Below are 18,369 nucleotides of genomic sequence, written 5' to 3' on the forward strand. Positions count from 1 at the left end.
GAAAAACAGATTCAGATACAGGTACTGGGGTAGTGTAAGAAGGAGCGCCAGGGGAAGCCGCTGGCGCGCTAGGCAAAGTCGCAGGAAGCGCGGGGGTAACAGGTAGCAAAACTGGCGGTCCTTGAGAGGGCTGCACTGCAGGGATAGGAGCCAGCTGAAGAGGAGCTGGCGGCTGCGGGAAGGCTTGCGGCATATTTACTAGAGGCTGCGCATTTACAAGCTGTGGAGGTGCTGTGGCATTTTGCGCATATGGGGGTGGCGAAGTTAACAAATGGGACATTAGGGAATCATTTTCTTTCTCTTTTGTCTCATCTTGCACAAGGGGTGACAAAACAGGGTAACATTTATCAATCCCTAGTTTACGCTGTCTGTGTAACTGTTCCTTCATTTGTTCCTCCTCATTATCTTTAAATTGCACAGCTGCTTGCATCACTGACATACCTCTTTCTCTCTTATCCCTTTTCGCTAGCTTTATTTCCTTCTGTTTGGCTTCCTTTCGCCATAGGCGGAAAGAATCAAACATCGCCGGCCGGGCTTTCTTTTTAAACAATTTAACTTCCAAATTATCTAAGATATCTGTATCGAAACTACCATTTTGGGGCCATTTTAAAACACCGTCCTTTCTGGTGTATCGGATCCATATTTCATTATATGCAATGGGGCCCACGCCATGTTTTACATAAAGCTCATAAGTAGGAGTTCCAATTGGAGGAACCGGACATGAATCCTCTAACTGGAAATCCCTTCCACAACCCAAATAAAACAATCTACAAAATACACTAGAACCAGGCATCTTCGCTCACTAGTCTAGTTTCAAAACGTCAAAGGATTATCGAATACGATAGTCTCGTGAATACACGAGTCCTCTGGCTTTGGGACTTGCAAGCACCAAATCGAAATGATCCCGAAGGATACCAAATTCAAACTGGGAGACGCTCCACTTATACTTAACTGAATATTGATGATCGATGGCGTCACCAGAAGACTCTCTCGATTGTTTCGCTCTACCAAAATCGTCAAGGGTCCAAAACAGGGCGATTAATCAGGGCAGCAGTCCTTCGTAGCCGTCGGGACGCGGAGAACCTCGCAGAAAAGACCTTCGGACCACGTCGACATGCAGGGGTCGATGAAGTGGCGGCCTTCCTCCAGAATTTCCACACGAAGCTCCTCACGAACCTCTGGCTTGGACCGGTACCGCTGAAATCGCGCCGAGTTGGGCGCCAACTGAAGTACTGGGTATTTTAAGCCCAGCGGTGCAGGGGAACACACCCTATGACTTCGGGGTTCTTACTGTTTCAGACCTACAGAAACACAGAGTCTTCTGGGTGAAGTCAAAGATCAATTTATTGGCTGCAGACCAATTACAGGCATCCTAGAAGTACAACAGCGTGTATGTTCTCAGGAGACTGCTAAAAATCACAGAAACGGGCTTCTTCCGGGGAGCATGTCCACGCCCTCTGCCTCTAGGAGCTTGCTGACCACCTCTACCTCTTGCGCCATACGCATTACTGTTACGCTGCATCAATTTAGGGCAACTATATTTAAAATGACCTTCCTCTTTGCAATATGAACATTGGTTGGGCCCTACAGGGATTCGTGGTTGATAATACCCATTCATTTGCTGATTATTCTGAAACTGTTGGGGCTGCTGATAGACACCTTGTGCCTGCCTATAATTATTCTGTCCTCCACGTGGCGGATAGGCCTGCTGCCAAAGGACCTTTGTCTTTAGTTCTTTCGTTTTCTTATCCGTTCTATCCTTCTCATCTTTGTCTCTATTCTCATAATACTGTGCAGTAGCCAGTATTTGCGCTGAAGAGGAAACAGCCCAAGAACTTTCTGAGTCTTTAAGTTTCTTACACAACTCGGGGAGTAGATTCTGCACAAATGTATCAACAAATAACCGTTGGCCACCTTCAGTGCTCATGTCTTGACCACTGTGGTCGATAAACGTTTCTTCAAACCTGATGAAAAAATCAGACACTGTCTAATCTTTCTTCTGCTTACATGCGGATAGTTTATCCCAATTTACCCGCATCGCGGGCATTATGGTCTTCATGTAGTTAACAATTCTACCAGGGAGCTCTGCTATGAGGGGCTCAGGTTTCGCACCACCAACTTGTCGAGCGTCTGCGGCAATGATATTAGCCCACGTGTCGCCCAATTCTGCAGCGTGATCTATATTACGAATGGATCCCCATAAAGGCTGCGGGACCACATTCCCAAACAGCATATCTATGTCGGCTAGATTCATTACACATGATTCTGCAGTTTGTGACAACTCCTTATAATATCCTGCAGGGTTCTTACGGGAATCAGGCAATGTCTGTTTAAGTGCTAACACCTCAGATCGCTTCCATGGGACATGTACCCAAACACGCTGAAAATGTGCTAGGACAGCTGGATTAGCATTCGGATCAGCAGGTCTCCAAACTGGAGGAACCTCACGCATCGGATATTGGCACGCTTTTACCTCCTTCCCTATAGGAAAATCCTGGTCAAACAATGATTGCTGACAATCGCCATTTCTGAGGGACAGTAAAGTCGCAACTGCTTTATCTACATTGGGGCCCACAATTACACCTGTTCCGAAATCAAATCGCACTCGACACAATTCCTGTGGGTTTGGGCTTGCACCCTTATCCTCCAATTCCTCACAGAGGAATTCACACATTTTATCAAAGACATACCTCTGTTTTGGGGCATCCCATTGGCGAAAAACGTTAACAACCTGTTCCACATCATAGAGTGAAGGGAAACCAATCCACCTACGTGCCAGATGATCTAACACCTCTTTCTCTTCGGGACCAGGTAGCTGCCTACGCAATTGCTTACGCTGTAAACCAGGAGTCACACTAGATGACCCAAAGAGAGGCGACATCAAACTAGTAACTACATTAGCTAGTCGTTGTCGTGCTGAAGGAGAAGTTGAGGCGAAAACAGGGGGATAGACAGAGGGAAGAAAAACAGATTCAGATACAGGTACTGGGGTAGTGTAAGAAGGAGCGCCAGGGGAAGCCGCTGGCGCGCTAGGCAAAGTCGCAGGAAGCGCGGGGGTAACAGGTAGCAAAACTGGCGGTCCTTGAGAGGGCTGCACTGCAGGGATAGGAGCCAGCTGAAGAGGAGCTGGCGGATGCGGGAAGGCTTGCGGCATATTTACTAGAGGCTGCGCATTTACAAGCTGTGGAGGTGCTGTGGCATTTTGCGCATATGGGGGTGGCGAACTTAACAAATGGGACATTAGGAAATCATTTTCTTTCTCTTTTGTCTCATCTTGCACAAGGGGTGACAAAACAGGGTAACATTTATCAATCCCTAGTTTACGCTGTCTGTGTAACTGTTCCTTCATTTGTTCCTCCTCATTATCTTTAAATTGCACAGCTGCTTGCATCACTGACATACCTCTTTCTCTCTTATCCCTTTTCGCTAGCTTTATTTCCTTCTGTTTGGCTTCCTTTCGCCATAGGCGGAAAGAATCAAACATCGCCGGCCGGGCTTTCTTTTTAAACAATTTAACTTCCAAATTATCTAAGATATCTGTATCGAAACTACCATTTTGGGGCCATTTTAAAACACTGTCCTTTCTGGTGTATCGGATCCATATTTCATTATATGCAATGGGGCCCACGCCATGTTTTACATAAAGCTCATAAGTAGGAGTTCCAATTGGAGGAACCGGACATGGATCCTCTAACTGGAAATCCCTTCCACAACCCAAACAAAACAATCTACAAAATACACTAGAACCAGGCATCTTCGCTCACTAGTCTAGTTTCAAAACGTCAAAGGATTATCGAATACGATAGTCTCTGGCTTTGGGACTTGCAAGCACCAAATCGAAATGATCCCGAAGGATACCAAATTCAAACTGGGAGACGCTCCACTTATACTTAACTGAATATTGATGATCGATGGCGTCACCAGAAGACTCTCTCGATTGTTTCGCTCTACCAAAATCGTCAAGGGTCCAAAACAGGGCGATTAATCAGGGCAGCAGTCCTTCGTAGCCGTCGGGACGCGGAGAACCTCGCAGAAAAGACCTTCGGACCACGTCGACATGCAGGGGTCGATGAAGTGGCGGCCTTCCTCCAGAATTTCCACACGAAGCTCCTCACGAACCTCTGGCTTGGACCGGTACCGCTGAAATCGCGCCGAGTTGGGCGCCAACTGAAGTACTGGGTATTTTAAGCCCAGCGGTGCAGGGGAACACACCCTATGACTTCGGGGTTCTTACTGTTTCAGACCTACAGAAACACAGAGTCTTCTGGGTGAAGTCAAAGATCAGTTTATTGGCTGCAGACCAATTACAGGCGTCCTAGAAGTACAACAGCGTGTATGTTCTCAGGAGACTGCTAAAAATCACAGAAACAGGCTTCTTCTTAAATACAGATTTTCCTGCCTCAGGCATACATTCTTAGGTTTATGGCATGGCCATTCAAAGTGTACATTACAAACGAAAAAGCAGAGTCATGATGACCATCCCACATTCCAGTGAAGCCAGCCCACAATTATTTACACAGTAAAGCTCAGATCCCACATCAGATATCGATAGGCCCCAATAAACATGAGCATCTCCTGTTTTGGGAAACAAGCCATAAAGCAGGAACAGCAATGTGTGAAAGAGATTAGCCGGAGGCTTGTGTAGGATGAAAAGACTTTATGGTGTGTCAAGCCCTGATGCTAATCACAGGTGGCCAGAGGACGGGGAACTCGTGAGACCAGTTTGACCTGGGGCAGCGGAGCCAAGCTGCCCAGGTCACAGAGAAGTCAAGGAAAGGCACATGTGCTCTAAAAGGCCCGTTTTAGCTTCATGCTATATAGCCTATGTGAGGGCAACCATAAGATGGCCACCGATACAAAATGGAACCCACGCAGTGATGTGAAATAGCGTATACACAGTGCATTCATAGAAACGTTACAGAAAGCACTCGTACATACCGCATTAACCATTCGCGGTTCACTAATACTGAGATAGACAGGGGTAGGGCCCTGTCTCCTACGCGGTCCCAAATTCTAAAGTACGACACTTAGATGGGGTACTCCCATGGGAGCTGTTAGTAGTCAAGATTGGCTCCACCTTCTCAAGTTTTAAGTACCTCCAGCTAAGATCATGGTATGAGGCGGAAGCGGACGAAATGAAAGGGAACTGGGATATTGAGCAGCTACTTCAAGACCCGCAACCAAGGAAAAAAGACATATCTCTCTGGTATGCAAGATTGCTTGATGCAGAGGATAGCGAGATCCCGTCCCAATCATCGGTGTGGAACTCCCTTCCCCATGCCCACCCCATTGAAGCTCGATTTGAATCCTCCCTAAAACTACTTTACAGATTTATAAAGCTTGCTAGACTAAAAAAGAATCACTTTTTTGTGCTTAACAGGCTTTATTAAAGTCCGGTTAGAATTGCTAAGTTTGCCCCGGTCCTGACCCACAATGTCCTAGATGTAAAAGCGTTAAAGCCGACGATATCCACATGTTCTTCGAATGCATAGAATTACGTTTATTTTGGAAGAATGTGGGGGATACCTTGACAGCTATTTTTGGCATAGATTTGGGAATGGATGTCAATCTTGTGATTTTTGGTTCAAACGATTTTATAAGGAAAGACCCGATCTTCTCCAATAGAGAAAACTGGGTAAAAGCTGCGCTGAATATGGCACGTTTGGACCAGGGAGACAGGACAGGAGGACATGAAAACATCTGGTCTCCCCTTTTAGTTTGGGGACACCGTCTGCACCTGATAAACTGTTTGATCTATGGTGGTCGAATCCTGGTCCAATGATTACACCTGACCTCAACTACGTGAGGAAGCCCATGGGGGGCCTAGATCTATGCAGTGAGCCGAAGGGCGCCCAGGTCCAACCTACTCAGCTTGTAAAACCTGCCTTGGTCTAAGGTGAGATGAGGACCAAAAATAGGAAAAGTCACAAGTTTTAAAAATGCATTAAAAAGTTAAGAACAGGTTCCCTGGTGAGATATAACTCAGTTCTGTTTCTAGGAAAAGCAGCACATGCACTCATCCATTCACCAGGCACTAACCATGCACACATCCAATCACCCAGGCACTACCCCAGCGCACATCTATTCACCCGGGCACTACCCATGGACTCATCTATTCACCGATGCACTACCCATGCACTCATCTAATCACTGATGCACTACCCATGCACTCATTCTTCACCCAGCCATAATCCATCCACTCTTCCATTCACTCAGGCACTACCCATGCACTCATTCATTCACTCATGCACTACCCATGCACTCATCCATTCAACCAGGCACTGCCTATGCACTCATTCATTCACTCAGCCATTATCTGTGCACTCATCCATTCACTCATACATTCACTCAGGCACTACCCATGCACTCATCCATTCACTCAGGCAGTACCCATGCACTCATCATTCACTCAGGCACTACCAATGCACTCATCCAATGACCCAGGCACTACCCTTGCTTGCATCCATTCAATGAGGCACTACCCGTGTACTCATCCAATCACCCAGGCACTACTCTTGCACACATCCAGTCATCCAGGCACTACTCATGCGAGGAACTACCCATGTGCTCATCTAATCACCCAGATACTACCCATGCACACCTCCAATCACCCAGGCACTATCTATGCATTCACCCACTCACTCAGGTACTATCCATGCACTCACCCAATCACCCAGGCACTACGCATGCACTTATCCAATCACTCAGGCACTACCCTTGCACTCATCCATTCACCCAGGCACTACCCATGCACAGATCCAATCACCCAGACACTACCCTTGCACTCATCCAATCACCTAGGCATGACCCGTGCACTCATCTATTCAACCAAGCACTACCCATGCACTCATTCATTCACCCAGCCATTATCCTTGCACTGATCCATTTGGTCAGGCTCTACCCTTGCACTCATCCATTCACTCAGACACCACCCATGCACTCATCCATTTGCTCAGGCACTACCCATGTACTCATCCATTCAACCGGGCACTACCAATGCTCACATCCAATCACCCAATATCTACCTCTGCACTCATCCATTTACTCAGGCAGGGCCCATGCACTCATCCATTCTCTCAGGCACTGCCCATGCACTCATCCAATCCCCCAAGCAGTCCAGTTGCACTTATCCATTCACTCACACAGTACCCATGCACTCCTCCATTCACTCAGGCACTACCCATTCACTCATTCAATCCCCCAGGCAGTCCCCTTGCACTCATGCAATTATCCAGGCACTACCTATGTATCATGCCCTGTAGCCCTGCCTAGCGATAGCGGGAGTATAAAAGGAGCGTAAACGCTCACGAACGAGCTTAGCGTTCTAGCTCGTAGCCCCATTTCCGTCCGTATTGCTGTGCCTGACTTCCGATTCCGCTGCTTCCGGGTTCCATTGAGCGTTCTCTTCTCCGGAGGACGAGTCCGTTTCGCTAGTGTTCCTTAAACGCTGGTATATACCCCCGCAGGACTTTTAAGTCCACATCTTCACTGGAATCAACTCCTACAACCTCCCCGCTCCAACGGGAGATTCTTAGCGACATCGATTGTGGAGATACTTCGCAGCTCCGCCCACCGGGTGTTCCACCCGGGATCTCGGCGCTAAAATCCAGCCGAGCAGAGCTCAGTCCCTACGCTCTGCATCAAAGAGAAAGGAGGCATTTGAATCTTAGCCTCGCTCCCCTTCCCCTTTTTGTTTTATTTCCTTTTTGGTTTTCTTTGCCCGTGTCCTACCCCACATAATAATTTTGGTCTTATCCCTTCCTCGCTGTGTGCGGGGTTCCACAAGAGTGCTTCTTGCCTGGCATTGTGGGGGTTCTCCACTGTGCTGCTAGAATTTGGAGAATACTCGGGGATACTTGCGTGAACCACTTGGTAATATCGAATCTCCACGACAGAACTACGGTAACAGCGCTTTGCGCTGCCTTTGTTTCTATCTTTATAACCATATCTATGTTTGCTAGTTATTGAACGTTTAAGGGGGCTACTTACTGTTCATATTCCTTTTGCGGATTACTCCACGATTAGGTGCAGAATCTACACCCGCAGCAGATTTAAACCATATACGCTCTCAGTTCTACCGTAGCATAGTGGGGGTAAGTGGTGCACATAACACATGCGTGGTTTATAGTTGGGATGTTAACTCCATTCTAATTTCATATTTCTCTGTTGTGCAGGATCCTCTACTTTGGCACTGTTCTAGGTATTCACTATCCGCTTGGAACTAGCATTAGGATGGTATGTGTGACAAGGGGTTGCAATTGAGTATTAGGGAAGCATCATCATTGCAAGGCTGAATTAACCCTTCTTTCCCTACAGCTGTCTCCAGCCTCACCTGTCCCAGACGTGGAACCCTTATCCTTACTGAAGTATCCCCGCCTTCCCTTGCTTTGTTTCCCTGTTTTCCCCTGGTGTGCCATCCGTTACTCTAGAGTCTGATAGAGTCGGAAGGCCACGGGGGAAGGCTGTGGTATTCTCTCCAGATTCCTGATGCTCCTGCGGAACCTCCTGGTATTCATAACAGAACGCTAAGCCCACGTGCTGTGTTCTGCCCGAGCGTCATGGATCTAGGGGCGGTCTCCCTGGCTGATGTTGCCGGGATGATTGGGAACCTGCAGGCTGAGACACAGGTTTTCGCGAATAGAGTAGACGCGCTCCAAAGACAACAAGGGGTAGCGGCAGCGGGAGGTAGTTCAGATGTTCCACTCCTGTGATACACGTTACTACCCCTCCCTCTATTCCTCTTGCCCCTCCAGAGAGGTTCTCTGGGGATGCCGCTAGGTGTGCGGCGTTTCTTAGCCAATGTCAGTTGCATTTTTCGTGTAAGGCTACTTGTTTTCCACCTGACCAGTCCAGGGTTGCCTTTATGATTTCGTATCTTAGCGGGTCGGCGGCTGACTGGGCTATACCTTTAGTAGATCGTGATGACCCCCTGTTACATAGTTATGTAGCCTTCAAACGTGAATTTCGAAAGTTATTCGATAGACACACATACACGCATTCAGCAGATACCGAGTTGTTAGCGCTGAAGCAGGGTAACCACGACTTAGTGGAGTACATCACCTCATTCTGCAGACTAGTGGTAGAGGCTAATTGGCCTGAAGAGAAGCGTAGCACCCTTTTCTATAGGGGACTGCAGGATGATTTGAAAGATGCACTTTCACAAATAGTGGACCTACCCGAGTCCTGGACTGACCTTATTGACCTAGTGGTTAAGATAGAACATAGGTTACAGGAGAGGAGACAGGAGAAGGGAAGATTTGAACCCCGTTATGTGTCCACCTGAGATAAAAAGACCGAGTCCCCTAAGGGCATTGAGGAAAGTGAGCCTATGCAGATAGGAGTGGTGAAAGGTCCATTAACGCCCGAAGAACGGCAAAGAAGACGAGCCAATAGACTATGTCTTTATTGTGGTAAGGCTGGCCATTTTCTGCGCCTCTGTCCGATCAAGCCAACTCAGACCATGAAGTCGGGAAACTAGAAAGCCCGGGGTCCTGTGAGACAAGAATCCCGGGTAGCTCTGGATGCACAGTCTCCTCCTCTGAGTTCGACACCACACCCACCACACATTTGTATGTATCCACGTATCTATCCTTCCAACAACATGTTATTCACGTAGCAGTCATGATAGATTCAGGGGCTTCCGGGAACTACATGGATTCAGATTGGGCTAGAGAGAACCTCATACCTAGCATAAGAAAACCAACCGTGAGCAAAGTTACCACTATAGACGGTAGTCCCCTTGTTTCAGGGCCCATAACACATTGTACGGTAATGCTTCACATGAGTATAGACCCCGATCATCACGAAGAAATCGCTTTTGACTTAATCCGTTCTCCTCAAATCCCAGTGCTCTTGGGCTTCCCATGGTTAAAGGTTCATAACCCGGTAATAGATTGGGAGAAATCAACTCTGGAATTTTGTGCTGCTATTGGTCAGGATTCTTTGATCGCAAGCGCACAGGTAAACCATGACTTAGAGCAAGAGGAACCTGCTCCGGAGCTACCCTCTTGCTATCAGGATTTAAAGACAGTTTTTGATCCCAAAGAAGCCGAGGTTCTTCCCCCGCATAGGGTGTACGATTGCCGTATAGATCTAGAGACAGGAGCCAGAATCCCCTGCAGCCGGGTCTATGCTTTGACAGAAAAGGGGAATTTGTACTTGAGAGAGTACCTGGACATGATGTTGGACAAAGGATTCATCCGTCCTTCCCACTCTCCTGCCTCTTCTGCGTTATTTTTCATACCCAAGCGTGAGGGGGGTCTTCGCTGTTGTATAGACTACAGGAAACTTAACCTCGTTACGGTTAAGAATCGGTACCCTTTACCCCTCATCGCCTCCCTCCTTGACAGAGTACGGGGAGCCCAGTTCTTTACTAAGCTGGACTTGCGGGGCGCTTACCACCTAGTGCGTGTCAGGGAGGGAGACAAATGGAAAACAGCCTTTTGTACCAAGTATGGGTTGTTCGAGTACCTTGTAATGCCCTTTGGGCTTTGTAATGCTCCAGCGGCGTTCCAATTTTTCATCAACGAGGTGCTCAGGGATATACTGGACTAGTTTGTGATCGCCTACATTGACGATCTCCTGATCTTCTCCCCTTCCATGGCTGACCACACCCGCCATGTCCGTATGGTGTTGGAACGTCTCCGTGACAACCACCTATATTGTAAGTTGGAGAAGTGTACCTTTCATTCCCAAGAAGGACCCTTTTTAGGGTTTATAGTGTCTCCTTGGGGTCTTGCTATGGATCCCATCAAAATCACGGCAGTTCTTTCCTGGCCGGCTCCCGGTGCTGTTAAAGACTTGCAGAGCTTTTTGGGATTTGCCACTTTCTATAGGCGGTTCATACAATGCTTTTCGGAATTGGCCAATCCCCTCACCGCACTATTGAAGAAGGGAGTTCCATACGTATGGTCTAAGGAGGCTGATGACTCCTTTAATCGGATGAAACGGGCATTCACGCAGGCTCCTGTCTTGCGCCATCCGGATCCCGCCTTGCCCTTTGTGGTGGAGGTGGACGCCTCTCAAGTAGCAGTGGGAGGTGTCTTGAGTCAAGCGGATCCTAGCACAGGTCACTGCCACCCGGTGGCCTATTTCTCACATAAGTTCACACCTGCTGAATACAACTATGCGGTAGGGGACAAAGAGCTACTTGCAGTCAAGAAGGCCTTTGAGGAATGGAGGCAATATCTGTTGGGCGCTCGTTATCCTGCTGTGGTTTACACCGACCATCGTAATCTCCAGTATCTGAAGTCGGCCAAAGCTTTGTCTATGCGTCAACTACGCTGGTCTCAATTCTTCAGTGAGTATGATTTCACTATACAATACCGGCCTGGGCGACGGAATGGTAAGGCTGATGCCTTATCCCGACTGGGTTTCTTACAACCGGACAAGCCTTCTGAGTCGCCCAATATAATCGCTAGAGAAGCCATCATAGGAGGGGTGGTCTCTGAGAAAGGGTTTCAGAATATAATCAGACAGGGCCAGTCCTCGGTAGATATGAAAGAACTAGTGGGCTCTCAAGAAACAACGATCAAAGAAGGGTATGTTTGCGTTCAAGGCGGAGTGGTGTTACCAACCCGAGAATTGCAAGACCAGGTTCTGAAGTGGTATCATGGACATCCCATGGCAGGCCATCCGGAGATCAAGAAGACCCCCAAGGCGATCCGGGAACGCTTTTGGTGGCCTAAAATGCTGGATGATATAGAAACATATGTAAAAACTTGTCATGTATGCGCTCCAACTACAGTATCCCGTCAAAACCCAGTGGGTCTGCTCTTGCCACTGACCACTCCACCTGGTCCCTTGGCATACGGTGTCGCTTGATTTTATTGTGGACTTACCGACCACGATGAAAAGGAACAATACATTGTTGGTGGTTGTAGATCTTTTTACTAAGTCAGCTCACTTTGTCCCATTGGGTGGGTTACCTACTGCTGCTGAGTTGGCTTCGGTGTTTTTACGGCAAGTAGTTCGCCTCCATGGATTCCCATCTGTCTTGATTTCGGACAGGGGGACCCAATTTGTGTCTCGATTCTGGAGGAATTTATGTTCCTTGCTACAGATAGACGTTCGGTTGTCTTCTAGTCATCATCCTCAGTCAGATGGTCAGACTGAGAGGGTCAACCAATGTTTTGAGCAGTACATCAGAACTCAGGTCCTCCATTCCCCTTCCAATTGGGATGAGTGGGTGTGGGTAGCAGAAATAGCGTACAACAACAGTCCACATTCCTCTATCTCTCACACACCCTTATTTTGCGCTTCTGGCTTTCACCCCAAGCTATTACCATCCGGAGTTCCCCTTAACAGCCCTACTCCGGCAGCTACAGATCTGGTTCTGCACTTAAAGGAAATACACAGAGAGGCTGGGGAGAACTTAGACCAGGCTAAAGTAAAGTATAAGGAGGGGGCGGACCTGCACAGGAGCTTAGAACCTATCTATGCACCGGGGGATAAGGTGTGGCTTTCCACCAAATACATGACGCTGAGTGGTCCTCGCAAGTTTAACCCTAAGTTTATTGGTCCCTACAAGGTGCTGAAGGTGATCAATCCGGTGGCTCTCAAATTAGAACTCCCTACCACCTTTAAGATCCACCCCGTGTTTCATGTGTCCTTGATCAAACCTGTTGTACCGGGTACCAGGTTGCCCCACAAACCCGCTCCTATTGCCATTCAGGATTCAGAGGAATACGAGGTTGAGGCCATTATGGATTCACGTACAGTAGGGAAATCTCTTCAGTACCTCATTCATTGGAAAGGGTATGGGGTGGAAGAACGCACGTGGGAACCAGCTTGTAATGTACACGCTCCCCGTCTGGTTCGCCTTTTTCACCTGAGACACCCAGAGAAACCCAAACGGTTGGGGGACCATTGTGGGGGGAGTGTGCTGTCATGCCCCGTAGCCCTGCCTAGCGATAGCGGGAGTATAAAAGGAGCGTAAATGCTCACGAACGCGCTTAGCGTTCTAGCTCGTAGCCCCATTTCCGTCCGTATTGCTGTGCCTGACTTCCGATTCCGCTGCTTCCGGGTTCCATTGAGCGTTCTCTTCTCCGGAGGACGAGTCCGTTTCGCTAGTGTTCCTTAAACGCTGGTATATACCCCCGCAGGACTTTTAAGTCCACATCTTCGCTGGAATCAACTCCTACAACCTCCCCACTCCAACGGGAGATTCTTAGCGACATCGATTTCAGAGATACTTCGCAACTCCGCCCACCGGGTGTTCCACCCGGGATCTCGGGGCTAACATCCAGCCGAGCAGAGCTCAGTCCCTACGCTCTGCATCAAAGAGAAAGGAGGCATTTGAATCTTAGCCTCGCTCCCTTCCCCTTTTTGTTTTATTTCCTTTTTGGTTTTCTTTGCCCGTGTCCTACCCCACATAATAATTTTTGTCTTATCCCTTCCTCGCTGTGTGCGGGGTTCCACAAGAGTGCTTCTTGCCTGGCATTCTGGCATTGTGGGGGTTCTCCACTGTGCTGCTAGAATTTGGAGAATACTCAGGGATACTTGAGTGAACCACTTGGTAATATCGAATCTCCATGACAGAACTACGGTAACAGCGCTTTGCGCTGCCTTTGTTTCTATCTTTATAACCATATCTATGTTTGCTAGTTATTGAACGTTTAAGGGGGCTACTTACTGTTCATATTCCTTTTGCGGATTACTCCACGATTAGGTGCAGAATCTACACCCGCAGCAGATTTAAACCATATACGCTCTCAGTTCTACCGTAGCATAGTGGGGGTAAGTGGTGCACATAACACATGCGTGGTATATAGTTGGGATGTTAACTCCATTCTAATTTCATATTTCTCTGTTGTGCAGGATCCTCTACTTTGGCACTGTTCTAGGTATTCACTATCCGCTTGGAACTAGCATTAGGATGGTATGTGTGACAAGGGGTTGCAATTGAGTATTAGGGAAGCATCATCATTGCAAGGCTGCATTAACCCTTCTTTCCCTACAGCTGTCTTCAGCCTCACCTGTCCCAGACGTGGAACCCTTATCCTTAGTGGAATCCTTATCCTTACTGAAGTATCCCCGCCTTCCCTTGTTTTGTTTCCCTGTTTTCCCCTGGTGTGCCATCCGTTACTCTAGAGTCTGATAGAGTCGGAAGGCCACGGGGGAAGGCTGTTCTATTCTCTCCAGATTCCTGACGCTCCTGCGGAACCTCCTGGTATTCATAACACTATGTACTACCCATGCACTCATTGAATCACCCAGGCACTACCCATTCACTCATCCAATCACCGAGGCACTACCCATTCACTCACCCAATCACCCAGGCACTACCCACACACTCATACAAACACCCAGGCACTGTGCATGCACTCACCCAATCACCCAAGCACTATCCATGCGCTCACCCTATCACCCAGCCAGTACCCTTGCCCTCATCCAATTACCCAGGCACTGCCCATACACTCATCCAATCACTCAGGCACTACTTAAGCACTCACATATTTATTCACACACTACTGCTGCACTCATTGTAACATCCATGCAGCGGTTATGCATCCATTGACATAATTGTTGTGTTTTTTTGCACCGGGGAGGTGGCGCTCCTCGGGGCTGGGGAAGGCAGACGGGCCTCCCAGCATTTCTAATGTAAAGTACCCCGGGAAGGTGGCAGACCCCGGGCAGCGGTGGAAGCAGTAGGCCCTCCTCTGCATTTTATTCTATTTTTCAAGAATATATGTGTCCCGGGGAGGTGGCCGGTCCCCGGGGCAGGGGCGTCCACGAGGCCCCCCACACAATTGGAATTAGCCCTGGAGAGGTGGCGGTCCCCAGGGCAGGGCTGTCCACGAGGCCCCCGCACACAATTGGAATTAGCCCTGGGGAGGTAGTGGTCCCCGGGGCTGCAGGAAGGCCCATTGGGCTTGCCTGCATTCCTAATATAAAATGCCCTGGGGAGGTGGCAGTCTCCTGGAATTTGATAAGCCCAAGGAGGGGGGCCTGTGTGTGCCCCTCCTATATTCAACATACGTCCCAAGGACCTGGCCCACCTAGGGGTTATTGTAAAGCAAGCACGGGAGCCAGCACTTGCTTTTTAATAATAAAATTGCTGTGAAATTGTGATCCTCGTGACACCACACCTCCCCCGTGGCAGCCAGGGTGCCGGCCTCGACCTCTACACCAATGCCTCCCCTCTACGACGCTATGCATGGTCAAAGACTTCATTAACCAAGGTTTGTTTGGGAGTCCATGTGACTCCGTGCCCTATGCTGCACATCTGGCCGTCAGCACCGTACTTTGGATTTAGATGTTCACTGGCCTGCAGGGGTAACCTCACCAGACACCTCAAGCTGCTGTTGTTAAAAACACAGGGATCAAATTTAATAACAAAATGTAATTTCATATTCAAATTATCTCAGTGGTTAGTGTTTGCTTTGGCATCCTGCGCATGACAAAAACATTTTTTGCATTTTTTGTCATGTTCAAGATTGCTGTGCTATTGGCCCTTCTGATGTCTAGATTGGACTATGCCAATGAATTACATTCAAGCTTGCCAAGATATCTCCTGAATAGACTTCAAGATGTTCAAAATGCAGCAGCACGGCTGTCTCTGGGTCCACTGAGACGGAACATATCTCCTATCACTTGTGCAATTTGCATTGGCTGCCAATTGGAAAACGTATTTTTTTAAAGAAACTCTCTTATTGCATAGGGCTCTTTGTCCATTTGGACCAGACTATATTTCAGCTAGGTTTGTATTTTATAACCCGGGTAGAGGTCCCTAAGATTCGTCTGGCAACTGTGAGAGATCATCTGGCTACTGCTGGAGTTTCCTCTTTTTCCTGGGGCCTGTATGGTGGAACAAGTTCCCTCTTGACTTGCATCAAACAAAGGCTGAATCTGATTTTAAGCAAAAGCTTAAGACCTGGCTTTTCTCTCAGTGATCACCATCTGTATCTGCTTCCTTTTCACAGATCGTAAAGTGCTGGGACACTCTTGAGTAGCTGTGCGCTTTATAAATTCTTTCACAGGCACAACCAATCACAATAACTGACCCCAGGTTTTTGGGAAAAAGTGTTTTTCTGTTATTGGAAAGTGTCTGGGAAACTTATAATATATTTATAGGGGAGGAGGTTATAGATTTTGAAAGTACTCTAAAAAAGATTGAGAATGCAAAATTCGAAACCCTCTCAAGGCACTTCACCTAGCTGAAACTAGATGAAACCTGGTACAGCATAAGCAAAGATACTTAGATAGAGACACAGCTCAGAAGTAGCTTCAAAATCTCCTGCTGAATGAGGAAATTATTGGTGTACAGACATAAGGTCAACATCTAAATGAATAAGAAGAGTTTAATGGTAAGTTACTAGTTTAGTGCACTCAGATTCGAAATGTGAGAAATAATATCGTTAAAATAAAATACCCCAGAACGGGGACCATGGAGGGGACAGTGAGGTAATTGAGTTTATTGTTTTTGAGCACTTTCTGAAATATATGCAGAAAATTTAAATTCCTCAGATGAGAATATTTTGAGTTTTTTGGTTCAGGCCCTAATTCCGTAATTGGCAGTAAAAGCAGGTGACAATCTTATTCGCCCAATAGAAGAAGAAGAGGTAGTAAAGGTGGTAAAAGAAATCCCAAGATATAAGGCATCCGGGGAGGAAGTTATCCATCTGATTTATATGTATTTGAAACATCCCCCACCATGTTAGTTAATCATATTCTAAAAGGGGGGAATCCACTCCCCTCCATTAACAGAGGAATATTAACATTCTTCCATAAGAAGGATACAAATCCATGAGAGTTACGCTCATGTAGTCCAATCACCCTGTTAAATATAGTCTGTAGCATCTTCATGCGAATGTTAGCTTTTAAGAAATTCCGAGGTAACTGGTAGTTTAATAGACGTAGATAGATTCAACGATTGCATTTCAATAAACACTTTTTAATTGAAGCCATTGAGTACAACACGGGAAACTAGATACCCGTAGTAGTGTTATTTGTAAATGCGCAAACAGTTTCAACTTGGAGGGTTAGAAGTGTTTGTTTAAGGTTTTGGCAGGGGCAGCTCCTCTGCTATGGCAAAAGGGCACACCCACCACGCCAACACCCTCCAAAACATGAAAAATAAAACAATAATAAAATGGGTTTAAACCCCATTATGTTATATTCCTTGTGCTGAGTCTTGGTGGGGGGGCAGTGGCACAGGCACTGAGGAGAGAGGTATGTGCACTCCCTTCACTGCACATGATGGTTTGGCTGGCCGTCTCAAGCCGTCCAAACCATCATGTGCAGTGAAAGTTTTCTCCAACCCAGCAACACTGCTGGGTTGGAGAGAGTAGACAGAGACTCCCAGTCTGTCCTGGAGTGCAAATCGAGGGCACTGAGGCCAATCTGGAATCTGCTATCATGTGTGAGAGCAGCTTCAGGATTGGCCAGAGGCCAGGCTGGGAGCCTGTGCCTTTGGAAGAGGAGATGAGCAGACGAGTGTGACGTGATGTCGGAGGGCAGCAGATAAGTTATTTTTGTTTTTATATTTATATCCCTCGTCTCTCTTTCCTCCTTTCAACTCTACTCCCCCCGAGTGCCCCGCCTCTTTTCCCCGACACGAGCCATGACTGGGTTTTGGAGACAATTACATACCCGTCCCAACTTATCAACACGATCGCTCAAATATATCATGGCTAAATGGCATATTTGGTGTTGAAAGGGAACATCTCTGCTCCAATAAACATCCCTCAAGGTGTTGCAGGCATTCTGCACATACACAGAACTATGCACAGGATTATGGGACCTCAGTGTATAGGGGTTAAGCCTTCCCACCGCCTTAAGGCCCACAAGCCCAGGACCTACTAGCTATAGTGTCTCACTCGCTCTCCTAAACACTTACAAAGAAGTAAATGATTAGACACCCAGAACATAACACTCCTGGATCTCTCAGAAATCGCGGTAACAAAACACACCATTTCACTCACACTCTTGTACTTGTCCACAATAAGATCTGAACGAGACACAAATATAGTATAAAATGTTTATTTTAACTAGCGGGCTCCAACATGCAGTATACGGGCCACAACAAGCAGAAAAATGCATAACACTAATGTAGTTAACATTGCAGCTAGGCCATATATCATAAAGGGAGATGTCATCATATAAAGACAATGGAGAAATGACTATAATGCCTAACCTCCCGCACCTTGGTAAGAAATAGTATTATTATATAATAGAAGATCTCTGGGCTTTGTCAGCAGACCCCATACCTTAGTGCCTAGATGATATATCTACATCATAGGTGCGTGTTGCTCTTCTCCCTGGAAAGGTCCCTCACCAAGTGTGTGTTACCTAAATATGCATCCCCATAATATCAAAGTACGAGTTTACAGCAGCAGCTGCATTAGCATGTTTTGTCTAGGTGCTAGG

The sequence above is a fragment of the Triturus cristatus genome, chromosome 5_2 (assembly GCF_964204655.1).
Source record: "Triturus cristatus chromosome 5_2, aTriCri1.1, whole genome shotgun sequence".
In the NCBI taxonomy this organism is placed as follows: domain Eukaryota; kingdom Metazoa; phylum Chordata; class Amphibia; order Caudata; family Salamandridae; genus Triturus; species Triturus cristatus.